Below are 21,074 nucleotides of genomic sequence, written 5' to 3'. Positions count from 1 at the left end.
AAAAAAATAAAAATTGGCAATCTACTAAAAAACTAAGTAATAAAAATAGATTTTGAAAGATACTATTAATAAATCATCATAATCTTAATAAATACTATTAATAAATCATCATAACTTATCTCCAAAAGGCAAGGATGATTTAACAGTAGGAAAAATGTCCATGTTTTTATTATATAAAGTAGTTATTTTAATAGATGCAGAAAAAAGTGAAATTAAAAATTCATTTATAAATTTTGTAAAGCTTAATAGACAGGAATAGAACCATCCATAACCTAACTTTATATATAGTCTACAGAAAATCTATAGGAACTGGAAGTGTAAGAATAAAATAAGCATACTTGCTTTTCCACTTAATGGTGTACTGGAGTTGCTCATAAGAGCAGAAAAAATAAAATGTACGAAGAACTTTTAAAACGTAACGGAAAAGTGAGACTGGGTGCCCAGGCTTCGGACTTTCAAGGAGTGACAAAGACTGACTCAGTTCCAGAAAGAAAGCTCTGACGCAAATGCTAAGCAGATAGAAAGGCAAAGTGTAATAATGGATTAGAATTCTGGTTTTACCACAAAGAATGTTACACTGAGCAAAGTGCCTAACTTCTCTGTAACAGTATCTATGTTACATGGTTAGAAGACTGGTCCACTGGAACTGCACAAAACTAACTGTAAATGTAAACCTGATTCCTTTCTATGGACCAGCCCGAGTCTACTGAGACACGTAGTGTTGTAAAGACAAACAGAAGTCAAATACAGGCCTATCTCTAGTTCTAGAGTTAACCAGGGATCAGGACCTTGGCAAGTCAGTATCTTTCCTTTACAGCACATTATCTTGTGTGTACAATGAATGTTTATATTAATTTTTTCACAGACAAGTTGATGACAAAAAAAAGAAACTCTTAAAGTTGAACAGTTGGTTTATAGATTTAAACCCCTCAAGATCTAGTTTTACACTTTATTATTTGTGTGTGTGTGTGTGTGTGTGTTTGTGCATGTGTGTCGGGGTGGGGTGGGGTGTAATATTTTCCACGGTGCCTGCATAGAGGTCAGAGGGCAACTTGAGGGAATTGATGCTAAACCATTGTTGAGCTCCCTCAAAATTTAGTTTAATTGTATTTTTATAAGTCAACCATTACAAATCAAGAACACAAGTTCTTAAGACTACTAGTTATAAATGAGAAAGTGCTCTAAAACACCACTCCCAACCAACTCCCACAAAATATTTCAGCTAATATTCAAAATAATTCAAAAAACAAAATAATCACTAATTAAGTCTTTACTAAGATAACTGAACAAGCCCCAGGAGTCCTGGATTTCCTTTAATAAGACTCAAAGCCATCCATTTCCTCTTACAAGAATATAGTTGGAGCCGCCAGAGAGAAGGCTTTGTGGTTAAGAGTGCTTGCTGCTGTTGAAGATGCACTTCCCAGCACTCACATAGCAGCTTATAATTTCTAACTCCAGTTCTGTGGGATCTGATGTCCTCCTCTGGCCTCCACTGGCACTACATGTACATGCTGCACTTAACATGCATAAAAAACATATATAACAAATTAATCTTCAAAAAGAAAAAAAGAATAGCTAAGTGTTACAGACCCTCACGGCCCACAACTAAAGTATTTAGCACTTAGCTCTTTGTGGAAGGACATGGCTACCCCACCATAGATTAAAGCAATTTAAATACCAAAGGGCTAGAGCTAAATTAAAACTAGACTTCATAATTTCCATTATGAAACGAAACTCCATCTCCTGCATCCCACTGTCTCAACCATCTTTCTACTGAACTCTAAACTCTTCTCCTCATTTTCATTCTATTCCTCTACAGTATTTACACAAACTCAAATTTGATCACGTACAAAACAAAGTGGACAAGTTTGCCTTAGTCTCTAGCGATCTCTCACTATCCTCAGTCTACTTTGATTTCCACCTAAAAAGCAATTTCCAAAGTCCTTGATGCCTTTCACATCAGTCTCTTATGCTCCTAAGTTCCTTCCGACTCATATCTGGCTCCCTATATTTGATAATCTGACCAATATGTTCTTGGAATAACATAGTCATCCCCAGTTGTCTATGACTTCATAATTCTGATATTATAGCTACTTTTTAGGTATCGATTTCTTAGCTTCTTAGTAACACATTTATCTCAAACTGTTCTTCACAACTGCTTTAATTTTCTACAGAAAAGAAATCAGAAAATATTTTTTAATTACTTAAACATATTTCATCAGGTCTAACCTCTGAAAATTTGATTAGGAAAAAAAAAACCTCCCCAAACATCATGAGGTTGGGGGATGAAGCTAGTGGCAGAGAAACTGGTTAGCATGTATAATGCCTTGGACTTGGTCCTCAGTATTACAAGTCATATCATACCACACAAAATCTTGTGGCTTTAATTTGGCTTTTATTATCTGTGAGATTGGTCTAGTTTTATTTTCCTGTGAATCATCCTACCTTTTCTTCGATTACTATTTTTTAAACATAGAAATGAATCTTTTAATGATTTGTAAAGCCTCGACACAAAAATTGTTCATCATGATACAATACTTATATATTTTTGTTTAACGATAGCTTCCTCCTATAGCAAGTCACTTTGTCACGTGTATAATATCTATTTATGCTTATGGCATCTTCCTCTCAAAAATGTGTGTTCTCATTCCTGAAACTCTTATTACACATTCTTGTCAGATATGGGTAGTGATAATCTTTATTGTCAATGTGACTGATTTTAGAATCACCTAAAAGACACCTCTGGGTGTCTGTGAGTGTTGTAGAATATTATTTTAAGGTGTGTTACTTTTATGTTGCCTTTGTTTAACTCTGTGAAGCTGTGTTACTGTGCCTGTGTAAAACACCTGATGGTCTAATAAAGAGCTGGCCAATAGCAAGGCAGGAAAAAGGATAGGTGAGGCAGAGAGAACATATAAAGAAATCTGGGAGGAGAGATGGAGAGATCTAGCTAGCAGCCAGAGAAGGTGGAGACTGCAGGGTCCAGCCACTCAGCTACACAGCAAGCCACAGAGTAAGAGTAAGATATAAAGAAGAGAATGGGAAAAGCCCAGAGGCAAGAGGTAGACGGAATAAGTTAAGGAAAACTGGCAAGAAAGAAGTCAAGATAAGGCCAGGCATTCATAATTAAGAATAAGCCTCCGTGTGTGATTAATTAGGGAGCTGGGTGGCAGGCCCCCCAAAAGAGAAAGAGTAACACCCCCCAAAACACTATGTGAAGATGTTTCCAAGCGGTTTAACAACTGAGGAGGGAAGACCCACCCTGAATATGGGCAGCACCACCCAGGCTAAATACAAAGAAAAAAGGAGGAAGTAGTTGAGAACCAGCATTCATCTCTGCTTCCTGACTGGGGATGTGATATGCACAGCTGCCTCACCCTTCTGCCACTATACTTTTCCCATCATTATGGATCGTATCTTTCTTCAAACTGGCCTTTGAGCAAGTCTGTGGGACATTTTCTTGATCGATGACTGATAGAGAAAAGCCCAGCCTGCTGTGGGCAGTGCCATGCTTGGGCAGGTGGCCTTGGGGCACTTAAGAAAAAGCAAACTGAGCAATCCATGAGAGCAAGCCAATGAAGAACATTCCTCCATGGTCTGTGCCTCAAGTTCCCATCTCCAGGTTCCTGCCTTGGCTTCCTTAGTGATGAACTAAAAACTGTAAGATGAAAAAACCCAATTCATTCACAAGTTGATTTTGGTCACAGTGTTTATCACAGCAATGGAAAGCTAATCAATACATCTGTAGTTTGCCTTTAACACAATGTTTTGGGAGACTGACCATTTGAATATACTTTCTGGTCATTTTTATTTTCACATCTGTGAAAAGCTCACTCAAGGTTTTAAGCCGTCTTCTATCAACATATGATCAAGAAGGCTTTCTGTGAAATTCTAGCTGTCAATTACACGTTTCAAATAATTTCCCTTGTTTTTAAAACCAGCCCTTTTATTTTTCTGAACAGGAATGTTTTATAGTCAAAATTGTATTTTTATCTTAGAGGAGTTTGGGGAGGGGGAATGCATGATTAGAATATATAGCATGAAAAAATTCAATTAGCAAAAGAAATAATATTCAAGCTTGGTGTGGCACTTTATGACTGTCACGTCAGCACTTGGTGAGGATGTGGGGTTCATTTCCACAGGATGATGTGAACTCCAATACAGTCTTGTCTACATAGTAAGACCTTGTTTCAATCAGTCTAACAATTTCCCATCTAACAGTCACTAATTTGTGGGTGTTTTTCTCTGGTAGTTTTTAACATATTATCTCTGAAATTTCACATATATTATGATATTCTAGGTAAAGTGTTTGATGGGATTTCTTGAAAGGCATTGCACCTTTTAACAGTTATGACAGGCTGGTGAGATGGTTCAGCAGGTGGCTCCTGACACTGATAACCTGAGTTCAACCCTTAGGTCCCACATGGTGGATAGAGAGCACTGACTCTTAATAAGCTGTACTGTGGAATCCACATATATACTGTATTCTGGAATTCACATGTTGTATGTACAATTGCACACAGACACAACATGCACGCACATACACATACAAAATAAATGTAATTAGAAGAAAAATGTTATATGACATTCCCAGCAATTTGTACATTAACTGTTATGATATCTAAGTACTTATATTCAAATATATCTACCTTCTAAGCCCTTCATTAATATCCAAAATCTAGTTCACTGTTTCTTCAGTGGATTTTAATCTGCCATACGATTGAGCTCTTAAAAAAATTTAAATTACAGGGGCCGGAAAAATGGTCAAATAGTTAAAAGCACATACTACTCTTATAGAAGAGCAGGGTTCGGTTCTCAGCACCTAAGTCAGGCAGCTCAAAACTGCCTCTAACTCCCAGTTGTGGGAGACCTTATACTCTCTGGCCTGAGGGCACATGCATGTAATGCATATAAACTCATTCAGCCTCATATACATTCACAAAAATAAAGTAACAAATGTTTGAGAAATTTAAATTACATTTATTTATTTGCACCCTCCACCACATATGTGTCTGTGTGTACAAGTTCCATGGTGTATGAGTAGTGGTCACAGGACAAGTTTCAGAAATTAACTTTCTTCTCTCTTTCTACCTGGGCTCAAGCCCAGGTCATTAGACTTAGCAGCATTTGCCTTTATCTTTGAGTAAATCAGATTGCCCACAAACTGCTGAGCTTAAAATTTTTCTATTACTACTATTTATTTATATGAGACATACTTGATTCTTTAAAAAAAATTGTTTGAAACTGGGTCTTATCTATCCTGTCTGGCTTCCAACTCTTTATGTAACCAAGGATGAACTTGAACCCCTGATTTCCTGCCTCCTAACACTGTTATTTCTTTAAATGTAAAATAAATGTATTTTAAAATTATTATTTTTGTGTGTGAATGTTACATATGTACTATGTTGTGTGGGTGCATCTGTGCCACAGCATGGATGTAGGGGTCAGAGGACAACTTTCAGGCATCAGTTCTTTTCCTCTACACTGAGTTCCAAGGATCAAACTGAGGTCATTAGGTCTGCACAGGAAGCATTTTTACTGGCTAAACCATCTCAATGGCCCTAAAAGTACTTTTATCTGGTAATGCCACCATCTTAATTCTAGTTAATATGAATCTGTTCTTTTGCCTGAGTTACTTGTTTATAATGCTTTATTTTCTGCATTAAATGTATGTATATACATATATATACACACATATTATTTCTTAATTTATTTCCATAATTTCATATTCTTTGGAGCCTGGCAGATGTCTAGACAAATGAACTACAACCAAGAGATCCAAAATAAACCTTCACTGCATATGGAATAAGATGTTCCACCAGGATGCCAATCTCATTTCAGAGGGCAATCTTTGAAACAAACAATACCAGGAAAATTAGCTACCTATACATGGAGGAATGAAGCTGGGACTTTAAACTGTGTTCATGATTAACCCCAGATGGGTTCAAGATCTAAACATTAGCAGTAAATTATAAGTGATGTCAGACTGCAGAAATGGGACCTTTAGAAATAATTCGGTCTTGACAGATGTGCCTTCCTGAATGGGATTAGTGCCCTTATCAAAATGATCCCCAGACCTCCTTTACACCTTTCACAGGGGGACACAGTGTGAGTGAGGAAGCGTCCCTCATCACGCACCACACCGTTTCTTCCAGCAGCTTGAGAAGACTTCTCTAATTTACCAACTATAAACATCTCTGTTCTTGTGGAGTTGCCCCATTTGTGGTATCTTGTTAAAGCAGCCAAGATAAACTATGGGCAGGTTGCACTGACCCTTAGTCAGCAAGGTCACAAGCAAAAGGATTATGGTTTGTATGACAAAGGAAAAAGGCTCAGATCAAAATACATGTGTGTAAAGTAGAATTCTCCAGGTTAACATAGAACTGAATAACTGACTATCAAATGTCTGTTCAACTAGTAATGGGAGGACTGAAGGAGTGGTAGTACACTGTCTTTCAATGACTGGAAACCAAGCTTTCCTAAAGGGTCCAGAGGATGTCCCTACACTGCTATCATCAAGATCCACCTGTTAGTAATACTCTTACTTAACTTGGATCTTAGTTGGCCAATTCAAGAAGTATCTGGGTGAACATTAGATTTAATATGCACAGAGCTAGGATTACATGCCCTCTTACAATGTAAATGTAAACGTTACTACAAATGTGAAGTTGTTCTAGGGTTTACATGTCCACACTTGTGAATACACACAACACACACACACACACACACACACACACACACACACACACACAAAGTTCAATCACTTTGCAGCAACTTCTGAGAGTCTATCCTTCATTCTCTTTCAAGTCTTATATAACTTGAGACTTGGCCCTATGTGACTTGGAACTTGGGAAAAGAGGATCTCTTCAATATCTAAATGCAGAACAATTATGATCATAAAGCTTAGATTATGCTTTAAATTTTACTTAAATTGCCATTAGAATCTATCAGACTATTTTTCATTTCTTTCCCACTATTGTGTTTACTTAGCCACTCATGTTTCTCAAAATCTTTTAGAAAAGTACCATGTGAAGATCATGCCCCTGGTGAAATCAACTTCCTGCTGAATTCTACTTCTCTGGGAGGCATTACTATCATCCAGAGACCAAGGCTTACAGCAAGAACACAAAATTCCAGTAGCTGACTTAACTCACCATTCTAAAAACAAAGGTCTAGAAGGAGAACTCAATATAGGAGCTCACTGAATAATGGAGCTTGCTGTGCAAGCCTGGTAACTGAATTTGATTCCTGGAACCCACATAAAGTGAAGGAGAGATGCAACTCTACCAAGTTGTCCTCTGACCTCCACATGTGCTGTGGCACACATGCCCAAACATGCATATCATGTACACCACAGTAATACATTTAAAAAAAAGTCAACATAACTCCTGAGAGAATGGTCCTGTTTTGCTAACACTTGTTGTATTTATGTTTAAAAGATTTAGAGATCATACATTGTATGCTTAAAATCAGTGTCCTTATCATGACTTTCCCAGAAAGTTAGCTGTATAAAGCTGGGGCTATATTCAACAGGTTATACAAGGCTGGACCTCTCAATAATTGGGGATCATGGAGGGGCCCATGGAGCACTACACTTACAAGCTGAATTATCAGCTGGATTCTGGGAGAGGGGAGGCCGCTGTATTTAGTTGTGCCCCCACAGAAGATGCCAACTGGTACTTTCAAACACAGGGTCACATAGATTGTTATGGTATGGTTGCACTCAATGGGTCTCAACCAAATCAAAGCAACCCAACCTCTAGCCTCCCCCTAAAAAAACCCCCAAAACAAAAGAACAAAACCAATCAACCAAAAAATTAAAAACAAAACAAAACAAACAAACAAACAACAAACCAAAACCCTCCAAACTCTAGAAAGTTTGAAAGGGAACTGTAGAGAGGATTGGGAATCTATAGGGGTGAGGTTAGGAGAGGGTTACAGTAATCAAAATGCATTTTATACATATATGGCACTAGCAAAGAACAAATTCAACTTAAGTGTAAGAGAAAGCCTGAGAACCTAAGTGTATTCTTATGTCAAAACTGTTACAAATCCATAGTAAATAGCATTAATTAAGACTATCTGGTGATGGGACGGATGTACCAAGTGGAGTGATAGTAAAGCCTCACCTGATTTGTTTTAGAGACCATACTAAGTAGAACAAAAAAGTTTTTCCTACAATTCAACAAAGTATGGAATTTGTTCAGTGACTATATATTGGGAGTGATCTAAATTCTTAAACCTGCCTAGTGACAAGTAGCTCAGGGTCACTAGCTAAAAAGCTCATTTTCTTGTGTGTTTTTTTTTTCCGAGACAGGGTTTCTCTGTATAGCTTTGCACCTTTCCTGGAACTCACTTGGTAGCCCAGGCTGGCCTCGAACTCACAGAGATCCACCTGCCTCTGCCTCCCGAGTGCTAGGATTAAAGGCGTGTGCCACTACCGCCCGGCTCATTTTCTTGTGTTTTAATCCAAGTTTTTACTAATAAAATTAGACTGAAACTCTTTGAAAGAATCAAAATCGAATAGAAAGCATTCTGTTGAAGAACTCAACAGACAGGAGTCTGCTCTGACTCTGCTGTTCGCTAAATGCTCATCTTCTCATCTGTGCTATGGTAAGTTGTGTAGCTGGAAACTGACAGTTTACTGCTCTTACATCAACCTCATCAACCTTCCAACTACTTCCAGACAGACATATATAGGGATATGTGAGAAGCTGAACATTATGCGCAAGCTAAAGTCTTGAAGAGTTTAACAGCTTCCTAAGTTAACCTTCTGGACATTTAACATGTGTTTCTTGTTTGATGCTGTTCTTATTCGTTGTAGTTCATTTTTGTTTATGTTATTACCCTTTATTTCTCTTGGACAATTCTTGATCATCATTTTTTATTGTATATAGTTTGCATTAGGTTTAGAGTCTTATTTAGACAAAAAAGGGGAAATGTAGTGGTCCCATGATGACCCGACTATGGTCTCTTAACTTCCCACTTCAAATAAATTAAAAAAAAAAAAAAAAGAAAGAAAAAAAAATCCCCAATTTTCTCCCACCTTTCCAATAGCTAAAAGTATTTATTTATCTTGAGTATTTCTCTCTATGCTTATAGTACTTTTTTCTACTCGTCAACAGTTTAATTTCCACCCTGATAGTGAATTTCATTAGAATTAATCAAATATTTAAAAATCACTTTGTAACATTACTTTTGATTAAAAATATAAAATGAGTGTCAAAAAGATGACTCGGCAGGTAAAGGTATTTAGGTCTGATAACCTGAGTTTGGGCTCTGGGTGGAAGAAGAGAGCTGACTCCTGCAAATTGCCCTATGACCTTCACACATGCACTGTGCTGTGCACACACAAAATAAATAAATGTAAGAAGAAATTTGGCTGTAAAATATTTTTTTCTCCTATTTATATTCTGTGTCTGAGGGCAAACTCTCTTAGCATACCACAAACATCCTAAGCAGTAGCAGCATACTGACTTGACTTTATGAACGTTATTTCTTATATTAATGCTAATTATAAATAGGCCAATCTTCTCTACTTACCTTTCTTTACCCAATTTTTCTATCTCCTATGCAAAATACAATTCCTTATGAAATTAAGTATATGTCCTGTGGTCTGACTGTATCCTCCCAAATTCATATGTTGAACCTAACCACTGATATAACAGTAGTAAGAGGTAGTCTTTATAAAATGACAAGGTCTGCCAGCAGAGGCTTCATCAAATGAGACTGTTACCTGTTTCAAAGATCTGTTTTAATCATGTGTATGTATGTGTGTGGGTGCCTGGTGGTGTCAGATCCTCCTGGAACTGGAGTTACAGGCAGTTGTGAGCTGTCTGACATGGATGTTGAGAACCAAACTCAGGTCATCTCTGTAAGAACAGTAACCACTGAGCTATCTCTCTAGCCCCAGATTAATGCTAATTTAAAAGACACCCAAGGGAGCTAGGGAAGTCTATTCTACCCCATGAGGACATAGTAAGATGTCATTTATGACAAGGAACCTGTTGTTGCTTTAACTCTGGATTTTACAGTTCTCAGAACTGTTGGAAATATATATATATATATATATATATATATATGTATGTATATATATATATTTATGGACAGAGTCTCTTTATGTAACCAAGGCTGGCCTTGAACTCAAGAGTCTCCTGCTTTAGCCTCTTGAGTAACGTAATTACAAATACACACCACCATGAATGGCCGAGAAATACATTTCTGTTGTTTACAAGTTACCCTGTTTATGGCACATTATAGCAGCTTAAATGGACTAAGATAGTACTCAATAAATATTTAACATCTACTTTGAAAGTATTCTAATATACTTTTCTAAGTACATTCTTCATATACGTTCCTCTATTGAAAATCTATTCATAAATGAGAACCAATCAGCTATAAGTTTTAAAAAAGTCATCCCAGAACCTGAGTTACAGTAACAAAGTCATTGTCTGAAATACTTACCACTGTGCAACAGTACCTAGTATCATATAGTTATGATCAGGACTCAGTCCACACATGGAGAACAATAAAGGAACATCTATTTAAAAAAGAAAAAAGATAGGATGTAGTAAATGATGGTTAAAAAGCTCCCCCAGAATTAACTCTTTATAGTCCACGCCATTCATTTTCTTCTTTACTCATTTTTGTGTTTTGCATCTCTCAAATCCCTCCATTCCTTTTCTTTTTAATTTTTTCCTACCTTCTCTTCCCTTCATATAGTCTCATCTGCTAGTCAGAGTTAACTGTTAGCTCACCATTTAGCAACTTCTAATGAAATAAAATTATATTAGGACATAGCAAATGCACCTGCTTTAGCAGTTTTTACATACAACATAGCCACTAAACACTAAGTACTGTTACTTTTGTACAAATTATTGCACATGTTATGCATGGTATATGTACTTTGTATATTAGTACTCATTTTACCTTCTCATTATCAGAAGGCAAAACACAGACCAAGAAAGCTTCAGGAACTTGATGAAGGCTACTCAACTGGCAAGTTCATTTTTCAGGTCTAGCTTGCTTGCTGCCTTAGTCTGGATTCTAAAGCACTATACCATCCCAGTCCAGTCCTTAATATCATGCAAGGGTATTTAAACATTTGGGAGCTGGGCATGGTGGCACATGCTTTTGATCCCAGCACTCAGGAGGTGGAGGCAGGCGGATGTCTGTGAGTTTGAGGCCAGCCTGGTCTACAGAGCAAGTTCCAAGGTAGGCCCCAAAGCTACACAGAGAAACCCTGTCTCGAAAAACCAAAAGAAACCACCACCACCACCACCACCACCACCACCACCACCAACAACAACAACAACAACAACAAAACAATCCTTAATTTGGATGTACAATGGAAACATTAAGCAGCTGTGATTTCTATCCTAAAGATCTATTACAATTAGCTTTGTGCAATTGTGAAATGAGACAATTTTGACTTACATTTTAATGTCAGGATAATAAATACTACCAATTATATGGTAAAATGTATAGTATACTAATTTATTTATTAAAATGTTATACATTCTTCAAGGAAATCCATTTTTTATTAATGAAATATCAAACAAACTTTAAGACTTAGTGAAAATTCTAGAGTTTCTCTTCTCTCCAAGTTATACCATTCATGAAAATTTAAAGATATTTAAAGCACATGTTGTAGATCAATTTTTGAAAAAAATTTTGCTACTATGTATTTTACACTCTAATTTACTATTTTGTCTACATTTTACTCAAGGATTTTAATGAAGTGACCAAGAGATCTAAAAACATAAAAATAAAATTAAAAAGAAACAATTGGGCAAGTGTAGTCATGTACTATGGTAATAAGAAAATGGACTGACATATAAAAGCAAAATGCCAGCGCAGGCATGCATGGTAGCTCATGTCTGTTCGCAGTTCTGGGGAGGTGGAACCAGGATGATCAGTAATTCAAAGCCATCCTTGGCTACATACCAAGCTTGAGGATAGCCTAGGCTCAAAAAAGAACAGAAAAAAAGAAAAATTGTAGCAAAATGCCAAATAATTTGGGAATTAGAAATACTGAGAAATGTAGTAATAGCCCAGGCCTTACTGTCATTCACAAAGTGTATCAATAATAGTATGAAATACTTAGTATTAATTGTATGTGTGATATATAACTATAATTTGATGGCTTTTCCTTTCCACAATCTTTTACATTCTTCATTTCCATTTTGGGCCTGGAAGAGTTACTTCCACAAAGAAAAGTATCTCCCTGTCACCAGTCAGTGGCACAAGAATACTCTATCACAACACTCACAAATGCACTGAAGGATGCACTTTACCCTTCCAAGGGATCTGAAAATTTGCCACCAAGGGAAAAGATTCTCCAGATATGCGCAATCATAACACAAAGTAGGATCTAGCCCACGCTAGCTCATGTGCCGCTGTCCAGAAAAAACGTTATGAGGATGAAGATTCACAAACAACTTTTTACACTTTGGGTAATTTGTACACTAGGAACTACATTCAAAAAACTGTACAATAAATATGGGTAAGAACTAGCCACTAAAGGTCATATAAAGTTGTAAAACTGGAATGGCAAAAGAATGGCAAACAAAACTCCTGGACAGGAAAAAGAAGCTACCAGGTACAACAGGATGACATCAACTACAGGTTTTAACAAAGATGGTTCCGGTTTGATTTATCTATCCACAGATTTGTGGCCTATGTTCCATTTTTAAGGAGCAAACAACAATGAACATATGCTGAGTGTGCTGGTGCATAGCTATAATCTCAACACTCTTTAGAGGTCAACACAATAGGATTGTGAGTTCAAGTGAGTCTGAGCTATTTCAAAATAAACAAAACCTACCACTGGATAAAATGCCTTAAATCCATCAACGCTTTTCCCCTTTACTTTATGTCTATTTCCTATTCCTTTTCAAAGTTGTATGAAAGAAAAAATATCATAAACACTTAAGAATGAAATTATACTGGAAAAATTAAGTATAAGGTGAGAAGAGTAAGTAAGAGAAAGAGAGGAAGCAGTCAGCACAGTAAACGTAAAGTGAAGTGCGGATCCCACTTAGATCCAGCTATTTATTTAGGTCAACTAGGTTCAAATCAGTTTTTAAAGATGTCTCATGTCGAAAGAAAAACGCATTAACAAATACCTTTGAAATATACAAAGGCACAAAATTAGAGAAAAATGCTATCTGGGGGCAAGGAATATAGTTCAGTGGCAGAGTGTTTATCCAGCATGTGTGAAGCCCTAAATTCAATTCCCAGCACTGCCAAAAAAAAAAAAAAAAAAAAAAAAAAAAAAAGGTGAACTTGCAAGATACATAACAGCACTTTATAATCACCAGTTATGTAAGCACTGTGGCCTATCAAGCCCAGTAATGAAATCTCTTGTACCAGGGAATCATCTATGTGAGGTTTAGACTACTAAAGGCAACTGTTTTCAGTGATCCCTGGGTGGCAGCAGCAGCATCACCTAGAAACTTGTTTGCAATCTAAATCTACACAGACCTCCTGATCTTACATTATAGGATGGATCCAGCAAACATCTGAAAACTTCTCCAGTTGATGGTGGCCTAAGTTTTAGATTTGCTAGTCTGAGAAAATCCTGAAGAAAGCATCAAGTCACCTAATAAGACCCCCTCCCTTCAGTGATATCTTTTAGAGTGTGTCAATAATTAAGCAAACTTCACTTTTAAGTAAAATGCTACTAGAGGGAGAAACAAAACAAAACAACAAAGATGAGGACAGGGAGTAGACATTCAATTCATTTCACTACTATCAAGTAAGGACTGTGTTCCCACTTTGGAAGAAAAGAGACAAAAAGTAGAAAAGAACTGTGAGGAATGGTAGCTTTTCCAGTGCAGCTACACATCTTAACAGCTGCTTATTCATGTCATACACGTACAGTTATGCATGTGCAGATATATGGGCAATAAGCTCTTTATAGTCAAGAAGCAGACTAGTAACACAATAAATCCATGGCTCACTCTCAGTCATTTCCACAATTTTGTAGTGATTAAAAAGTTCCAACTTTGTTTTAATGATGCATTCTGTATGGATGGATTTCCCTTAAAACTTTTGGGACAGGATCTCCTTCAGGTCTAAGCACCTAATTATACAAGTCAAATGAGAATATAGTTAAAAGTAATTTACATGCTTAACATCTGTCCCAAGAGCCCAGGCTATGGGAAATCGTCCTTTCAGTCCAGCTGCTTTTCACCAGGGGAATAACTAACGTTAAGGGGCCCCCAAGGATTAGGACTCCCTTCGTTTCTTTCCCTTTGGAGTTTACAACCTTTGGTAAAAACAGATCAAGTTCCACAGACCCAGAAGTCACCCAGGCTTCAGAGCAAGGTGAGAAAACACCTAAATTCATCAATCAATCTGACACTCCTAGTTCTTCCTCCAACCTCACTGAATGGACAAATTCCACCCAGCTTGGCTGAAACACAACCAGCCTACCGTGCAGTAAAACAGCAAAGGAAAACGTATACCCTATTCCACAACAAGGATGATTATCTACGTTACCTGTATTTTAGGTATTAGTAGCATTATTTTATTTTTGAGCTCAAGTATTAGTTACAAATGTATTCCTCGAATTGGGTTTAAGAACAGAGAACAATAAATGAAGACATCAATAATGTCACTTCTTTATCTTCCTTTTCCTCAGATAGCAACCGAGCTAGCTACTTGGTCAAGGTCCTAGAAATTAAAAGGACTAGAGGTTTGTTGTGCTGCCACACTGTGAAGAGTGAAAAGATTATCAACTAATCAACAGACACCAAAATAAGTGCACTCTCTGCTCAGCAGATGAAAAGTGTGTGAGAAAGAAGTGGGAATTACTGTAAAGCACACGGATAAGATTAGTGCCTAATTCATCACAGTTATGACACTTTTTAGAAGACATTAGGGAAATACAAAGAAATAATCAGATGATTAAAGATAATGACAGAATTTTCAAGGGAATAACATAAAACTCCTGGAAGAAAAGAACAGTAACAAGAGTAGTTTACTTAATCTTTGTAGAAAACATAAGGTACTTTCCTCAACACCAAAATTATCTCTGAAATCTGTCACATCTAAGAATCCCAACAATTCATTTTTAATCCCTGTAGAAAAACAACTACGTAGGCAGGTGACAAATTTCTAACTAGAGCTGACCAACACTGAGGTGACCTTTCCTCTACTGCCTGCTTTCTGTTTAAATGTATTCCCTCAATTTGCCTTTAATGTTCATCTTTAATCCTCTAATTATTTCTCTGTATTTCCCTAATGTCTTCTAAGTGTCCTACTGTGATGAATTAGCCACTCATCTTATCCCCCACAACTTAACAATGATTCCCAGTTCCTTTCTTGTATCATTTTCATCTGTTGAGCAGAGAGTGGACTCAGCTTGGGCTCTATTGATTAGGTGGCTGTCTTTGCATCCTTCAGTCTGGCAGCACAACAAACCTTCAAATACTACTCTTCTTGGTCATCTAATTTCTAGGGCCTTGACCAAGTAGCTAGCTAGCTAGTCCTATGTGCAGTCACTCTTGCCAGTCAAGATGTTTCTCTCGTTTTTAAATAGTAAGCTATCTTTCTGTTAGTTAAAATAAATAAAATAGTAGTTTCCTTTTCTAAACTGCTTGATATTGGAAATCCAGCCACTGACTGTTGCTCACCTTTCAGTCTGCTGAAAAACTGAGAAGTGTTACTAAGGTCATCATGACAAATGCATTCTCCCACACCGTTTCTCTCAAAATGGTCTCTCCATATAGTCCAAGCTTTCCTTGAACTGGCAGTCTTCCTGCCTTGGTCTTTTGTTTTGAAATTAGAGATGTGTACCCTCAGGTATGACTAAGATACCCCCACCTCCAAACCTGTGCAAATAAAAAACTATTGCATAGGAAATCACTAATACACAATTATAATTCCTTAATTTTTATCAAATTCTACGTCTTTCTCATGAATGAGGCAGAATGGTCACCTAAAATATTTTAAATGAATTTAAATTTGAAAAGCTATCAGCCCATCATTTACCAATTTTCTTTCACATCAGCAATGAGTTTAGTATCATTTACCTACATCTAACATTGCATTCGCCTTAAGATTCTGACTCCATTTCAGAGATGGTAAAACAAAGGCACAGAAAGATTGTAGGTTTAACTGACTGGGATGGACATGAAAGACACACAACAGATAAAGACAGATCTGTAAAGCTTTATCTAAAATGTGTGCTTCTGCTGTTAACTTCAGATGCTTCCTATTCCTCAACCCACTGTGCCTTTGGTAACACACTGCTCAGGTTGTACAAGTTAAAAAACACCATTATAATACGTTCACTGGGTTTAGACTTCTCTTACTACTTCTCTTTTACTCTGCTTACACAAGCAAATATTTTGTTCTTAATTTTATGAGAGCTCTGTTTATCCTTGTTTTGATCAATGGCACAAAATTACAGTAACCCTTTATATATACTGAGAAGTATTTGCTTGCATCGTTTCTTTTAGTTTTTCATTTATTGGTCTTGCTAAGATTTTACATTAAAATGTTTAGTGAACTTTGCCAGGTGGTGGTGGTACACACCTTTGATCCCAGCACGCGGGAGACGGAGGCAGATGGATCTATGTGAGTTCGAAGACTGCCAGGACTATTACACAGAGAAACCTTGTCTTGAAAAACAAACAAACAGGAGTTGGGGATTTAGCTCTGTGGTAGAGTGCTTGCCTAGCAAGTGCAAGGCCCTGGGTTCGGTCCTCAGCTCCGGAAACAAACAAACAAAAAATGTTTAGTGAACTTTTGGTATGTCTTTGTCATCAAGGTTTTTCCTGAGCGCCTCAGGGAGGAGAGACAGAATACTTGCCCCAGCCAACACAGTCACTCCACAGTTAAGTGTGGACTAACGGGAGCAGCTGGGATTGACAGTCCCAGCTTATTAGGACTCTTGCTCTGACATTAGCTAAATTGAAGTGCCTTCTAAAGACCTCTTTTGGTTCTATTGTATTTGGTGTGGAGGGGGAGGGTGGGGAGGGTCTCATACCCTTTTAGAGCAGTGATGTTCAACCTTCCTAATGCTGCGACCCTTTAATATAGTTCCTCACCATGTGGTGTCTCCCAACCATAACAGTATTTCATTGCTACGTCATAAATGTAATTTTGCTTCTGCTATGAATTGTAATGTAAATATTTTTGGAGGCAAGAAGTTTGCCAAAGGGGTCGAAACCCACACATTGAGAAACACTACTTTAGAGAACCTGGATAAAGCCATATATTTTACCTCAACAAAAATCAACACAATCCACACATTATCTTACAAGCCTTTGAGGTATTGGGGGCTCACGAAACAATACCCCACTTATGGCACCCTGACTTTCTAAGTACTCTGACGTTGTGACTGAAAGGCTTCAGAAGGGAAGTTTCTTCCCGACCTCTTCCTGATCTCATCATCTTCCATCCTTCCTTCTAGGGAACAGCTCATAGAAACCAGTCTCTTCCCCAGACTAAATCACAGAAGCCAGAAATCCTGTCTCCCAAGGCAAGCCATGAAGTAAGATAGTCGTACTCTCCCTTCTTTAAAGACCCTCACCCCAGATGGGTCTTGCTTCATACACAGGAGGATCAATTGCTACAAAGCCAAGCCTCTCCAGAGAACCTGGCTCTGCTGGGCTTTCCACCCACCTAATACCATCACACACCAGAACCTTTGTCATGTTCACACAGCTATCAGGACCTACTGATAACAGCTTTCCCTGGTTCTTTGTAATGTAAAACCTTGATTGCTCTTTAAAAACCTAACAAAATGGGTCATTACAGTACCACAATCCTTACAATAGGTGAGGAAATTCACCTCTACCCCCTGCAGAAAAGGAACTTCGGATACCCACCTGTATCAAGTTAAACATCCCCTAGACTGGAGGAAGGCAATGTTTCCCACTGATCTAGTATAAAAATGTCACTCACTCATCCTCACTTTAGTCTTGATGCTCAGTCTATAAAACCACAAGTGCTAACAAGTTTATAAAAGAAAGGAAGTTTTAAGTCACTGGCAATAAGTATTTCCCCCTTTGGAGAGGGGGGGGGGAGGGAAGGGGGGGAAGAGGGAGGGGAAGAGGGAGGGAGGGGTGTGGACAGTTTTAGATTTGTATCCTGACAAGATACCATTAGACCACTGTTCCTAAAAGTCTTAAGTTTCAAGTACAGCAGGTTACACCTATCAGAAAAATCTAGAGAATAAAAGCACTTTTTCGTCTATCTTGGGTCTAATAGGCATTGGACAAAGTTCTCCAAAACGGAAATGAAGTTCGGATAAGGATTTGTCTACATCAAGTCAGTTACGCCAGCCGCTCCAGCTTTAGCAAGGCCTCGGCTGTTGTAGTAACAGACCCCCTCAGGAGCAGCTAGCGTTTCCTTTCAAAGGGCAGCAATTACAAAGGCTTTGCATGATGAAGGTTACACATTCCAAGGACATAGACTTGCTACCAGACTATAGAGACTATCTTCATAGGCAAGGTTGTTCATTAAAACAACTTACTTATATGCATAATGGTTTTAAACTGTTTGAACTTTGCTTCATTTGTTTTGTGACTCCACCCTACCTAGTAAAATAAAGCTGTCTGTTACACTGATTTCTGACAATCTAACACAGTATATACTAAACTAATTTCACAAAGCTAAGTATAATGAAGCAAAGCCCTTTGGGAAAGCATTTTTAAACACATCAAATACATGAACAAAATACTGGCGTTCGTGAAGTACCTGTTGAACAAGAAGTCTATTTTTGATCAAAATAAGGTCATTTTTCATCTTTAATATATAGTACTTTATAGATTTCAAGCAAAACAAGCCACAAACTCAGAACATTCAGCAACTGGAGAAATCAAATTTCATTATACTTAACAGGACACATTCAGGTACTTCAGAGGACTAAATCATCCTTCAGAAAGGCAAGCATTCTGAAGTCAAGGCAAAATCAAATCAAATCAGAACACAGCAAAAGCATACTAAATCAGTACCACCAACAACAACAAAAAATAAAAATACCAAACCCCAATTTTCTCACATCAATCTTCTAGTATTGTGAATTGTGGCCGCTTACCCCAATTAAAAAAAATTATGGCCCTGGTGCCATTTATCACTCTTTAGCATAAGAAAACATAACTTTATACTTGAAAAAGTCCAAATAGACTAGTTAGTACAATGAGGAAAAAACTTCAAAGACCCAGGGGTCACTTGAGTAAAGAAGGTGTAAAGTGTTATAATATATTGAGCTGTACAAGTAAAATATGGTAAGACATATGCTACAATTTAAAGTATGAGCTACTAGGGTTGAACATTTCAAAAAATGGAAAATGAGTTTTATGAATTCTTTAACAATTTCTTAAAAAATTCACACAGGTATTCAAGGTGTTTAAACACTTTCCCAGCAAATGTGATTCTTATGAACATGGAAGGTTCAGACTTTAAAAATGTCTGGGCAGTAATTAAAAACAGGTTTCTGCTTTGCTTTGAATCAAAGCTTTTAAGGTGATCAAGAACAGGGATTAACAAAACCAAACCAAAAAATCCTCTAAGAACTGACTTCACTCCTTCAGTTTCCTTAACACAACTGTTAAAATGTTCTCTCTTCCAAATGGCAATGCCTTTTCTTTTCTTTGAGAGAGAGAGAGAAGAGGAGGAGGAGGAGGAGGGAGAGAGGGAGGGAGGAGAGAGAGAGAGGGAGAGAGGGAGAGAGGGGGGGGGAGAGAGGGGGAGAGAGAGAGAGACTCAGAGACTCTCACCACGTAGCCCTGGCTGTTCTAGAACTTACTCTGTAGCCCAGGCTGGCCTCCAAGTCATAGAGAACCTCCTCCCTCTGCCTCCCCGAGTGCTGGGATTAATGACGTGTGCTACCACACCGCGCTTAATTTTAAGTGAAAACTGGGGGCTTTGGGGGTGGGCGTTACGTAATTTACTTTTCATTTTGTTCACATCACCTATTTTGATCATTTTCTTTCCTCTCCCCAATAAATAAAACTATTTTCGAAATGTGAACCGAACAACAGCACAGTCCTTACTTAAAGCGTGAACTATTTTGTATTCCCCCTACAGATCAAAAAGTCAAAGTTATCAACAGGCAACGAATCATTCTCTGGCGTCTTCCGTGACACCCCGAGGTGGTCCCATATCCATCCGTCTCCACGCACCAGCACACACTGTACGCACCCCGCGCTTGCAGCCCACCCTTTTACAACCTGAGGACACTGTAACATCTTTAGGGCACCGGGGTTGCCAACAACCTACCTCCACCTTCCTTTCTGCACCTTCCCGTCCCAACAACACCCCGGCTCCCGATGCGGCCAAAACTTGACCACAGAGGATGATCTGGGTCCAGATGGGAAAGTGACTTGGATTTAAAAGACCCGGGTGGCCTCCTTCCTGTCCCCTGCACACACCCCGGGGTGACAATATGCTAGCATCCCAAGAACGGCCCCAAGCGTGCAGACCCACCGAGGCGAAAAGCTCCCGCTCAGCCCGGGCCACCGCCCCCACCCCAGGAGCAGAGTCCGCCGAGGGTGGTGGTGGTGGTGGTGGTGGGGACACCGGCCTCCACCCGGGTGGCAGGACCCCCGACCCCGCCCCCCGACGGCCGGCCCCGCGTTCCCCTCCCTACCTGGGGCCGTCGGCGTTCACCCGCTCCTGCAGCCGGGAGCTCAAGGACATCGTCCGAGCTCGCGGCGGCGGCGACGGACGCGGCTCGGGCCCCCATCTCCGCCCGCCTCGTGAGCCGCTTCGCCGGCGAGCGAGTCCCAGGGGGCGGCCCCCCCGAGCCGCGCGTGGGTGGCGCCTCCGTGGGGTCCGCCCAGCCCCCCGGGACCGAGCGGCAGCGCCAGGGAGAAGCCAGCCAGGGGCGCCCGTCCGCTTTCTCGCACCCCGCCCCCCCCCCCGGCACCCACTGCGCACGCGCAGGCCCGGAGCCGCCGAGGCGCTCCCGTCGGAGCCCGAGTGCTAGCAGCGTGAGAGCGGGCGGGAGAGCGGGCACCGAGCTCGCACGACAGCACCGCCTCACACCTCACACGGCGCCGCCGAGGCGGGCTCTCGGCTCTCGACGCGGCGGCGGCGACGGGAGTCTCGAGTTC

General features: G+C 39.2%; 1 protein-coding gene across 3 annotated transcripts in view; it reads right to left on the bottom strand.

Annotated features, from left to right (window-relative positions):
* Tex15 (testis expressed 15, meiosis and synapsis associated) overlaps positions 1-20,771 on the bottom strand; it is a 70,370-nt gene extending 49,599 nt beyond the window's left edge. For 2 of the 3 annotated variants that reach the window (XM_028877190.2, XM_037211678.1), the window contains exons 1-2: positions 20,609-20,771; positions 10,465-10,540 (exon numbers count right to left, since the gene is read on the bottom strand). The gene's annotated coding sequence lies outside the window, so the exon portion shown is untranslated. Of the gene's footprint in view, positions 1-338; positions 492-10,464; positions 10,541-20,608 lie in introns of those variants that run through there. The other variant, XM_037211677.1, reaches the window with a different exon arrangement.
* Positions 20,772-21,074: the final 303 nt, after the last annotated feature.

Source organism: Peromyscus leucopus, chromosome 17, assembly GCF_004664715.2.
Source record: "Peromyscus leucopus breed LL Stock chromosome 17, UCI_PerLeu_2.1, whole genome shotgun sequence".
NCBI lineage: Eukaryota > Metazoa > Chordata > Mammalia > Rodentia > Cricetidae > Peromyscus > Peromyscus leucopus.
The sequence above is the reverse complement of the archived record's forward strand: the minus strand, read 5'-3'. Positions and strand labels throughout refer to the sequence as shown.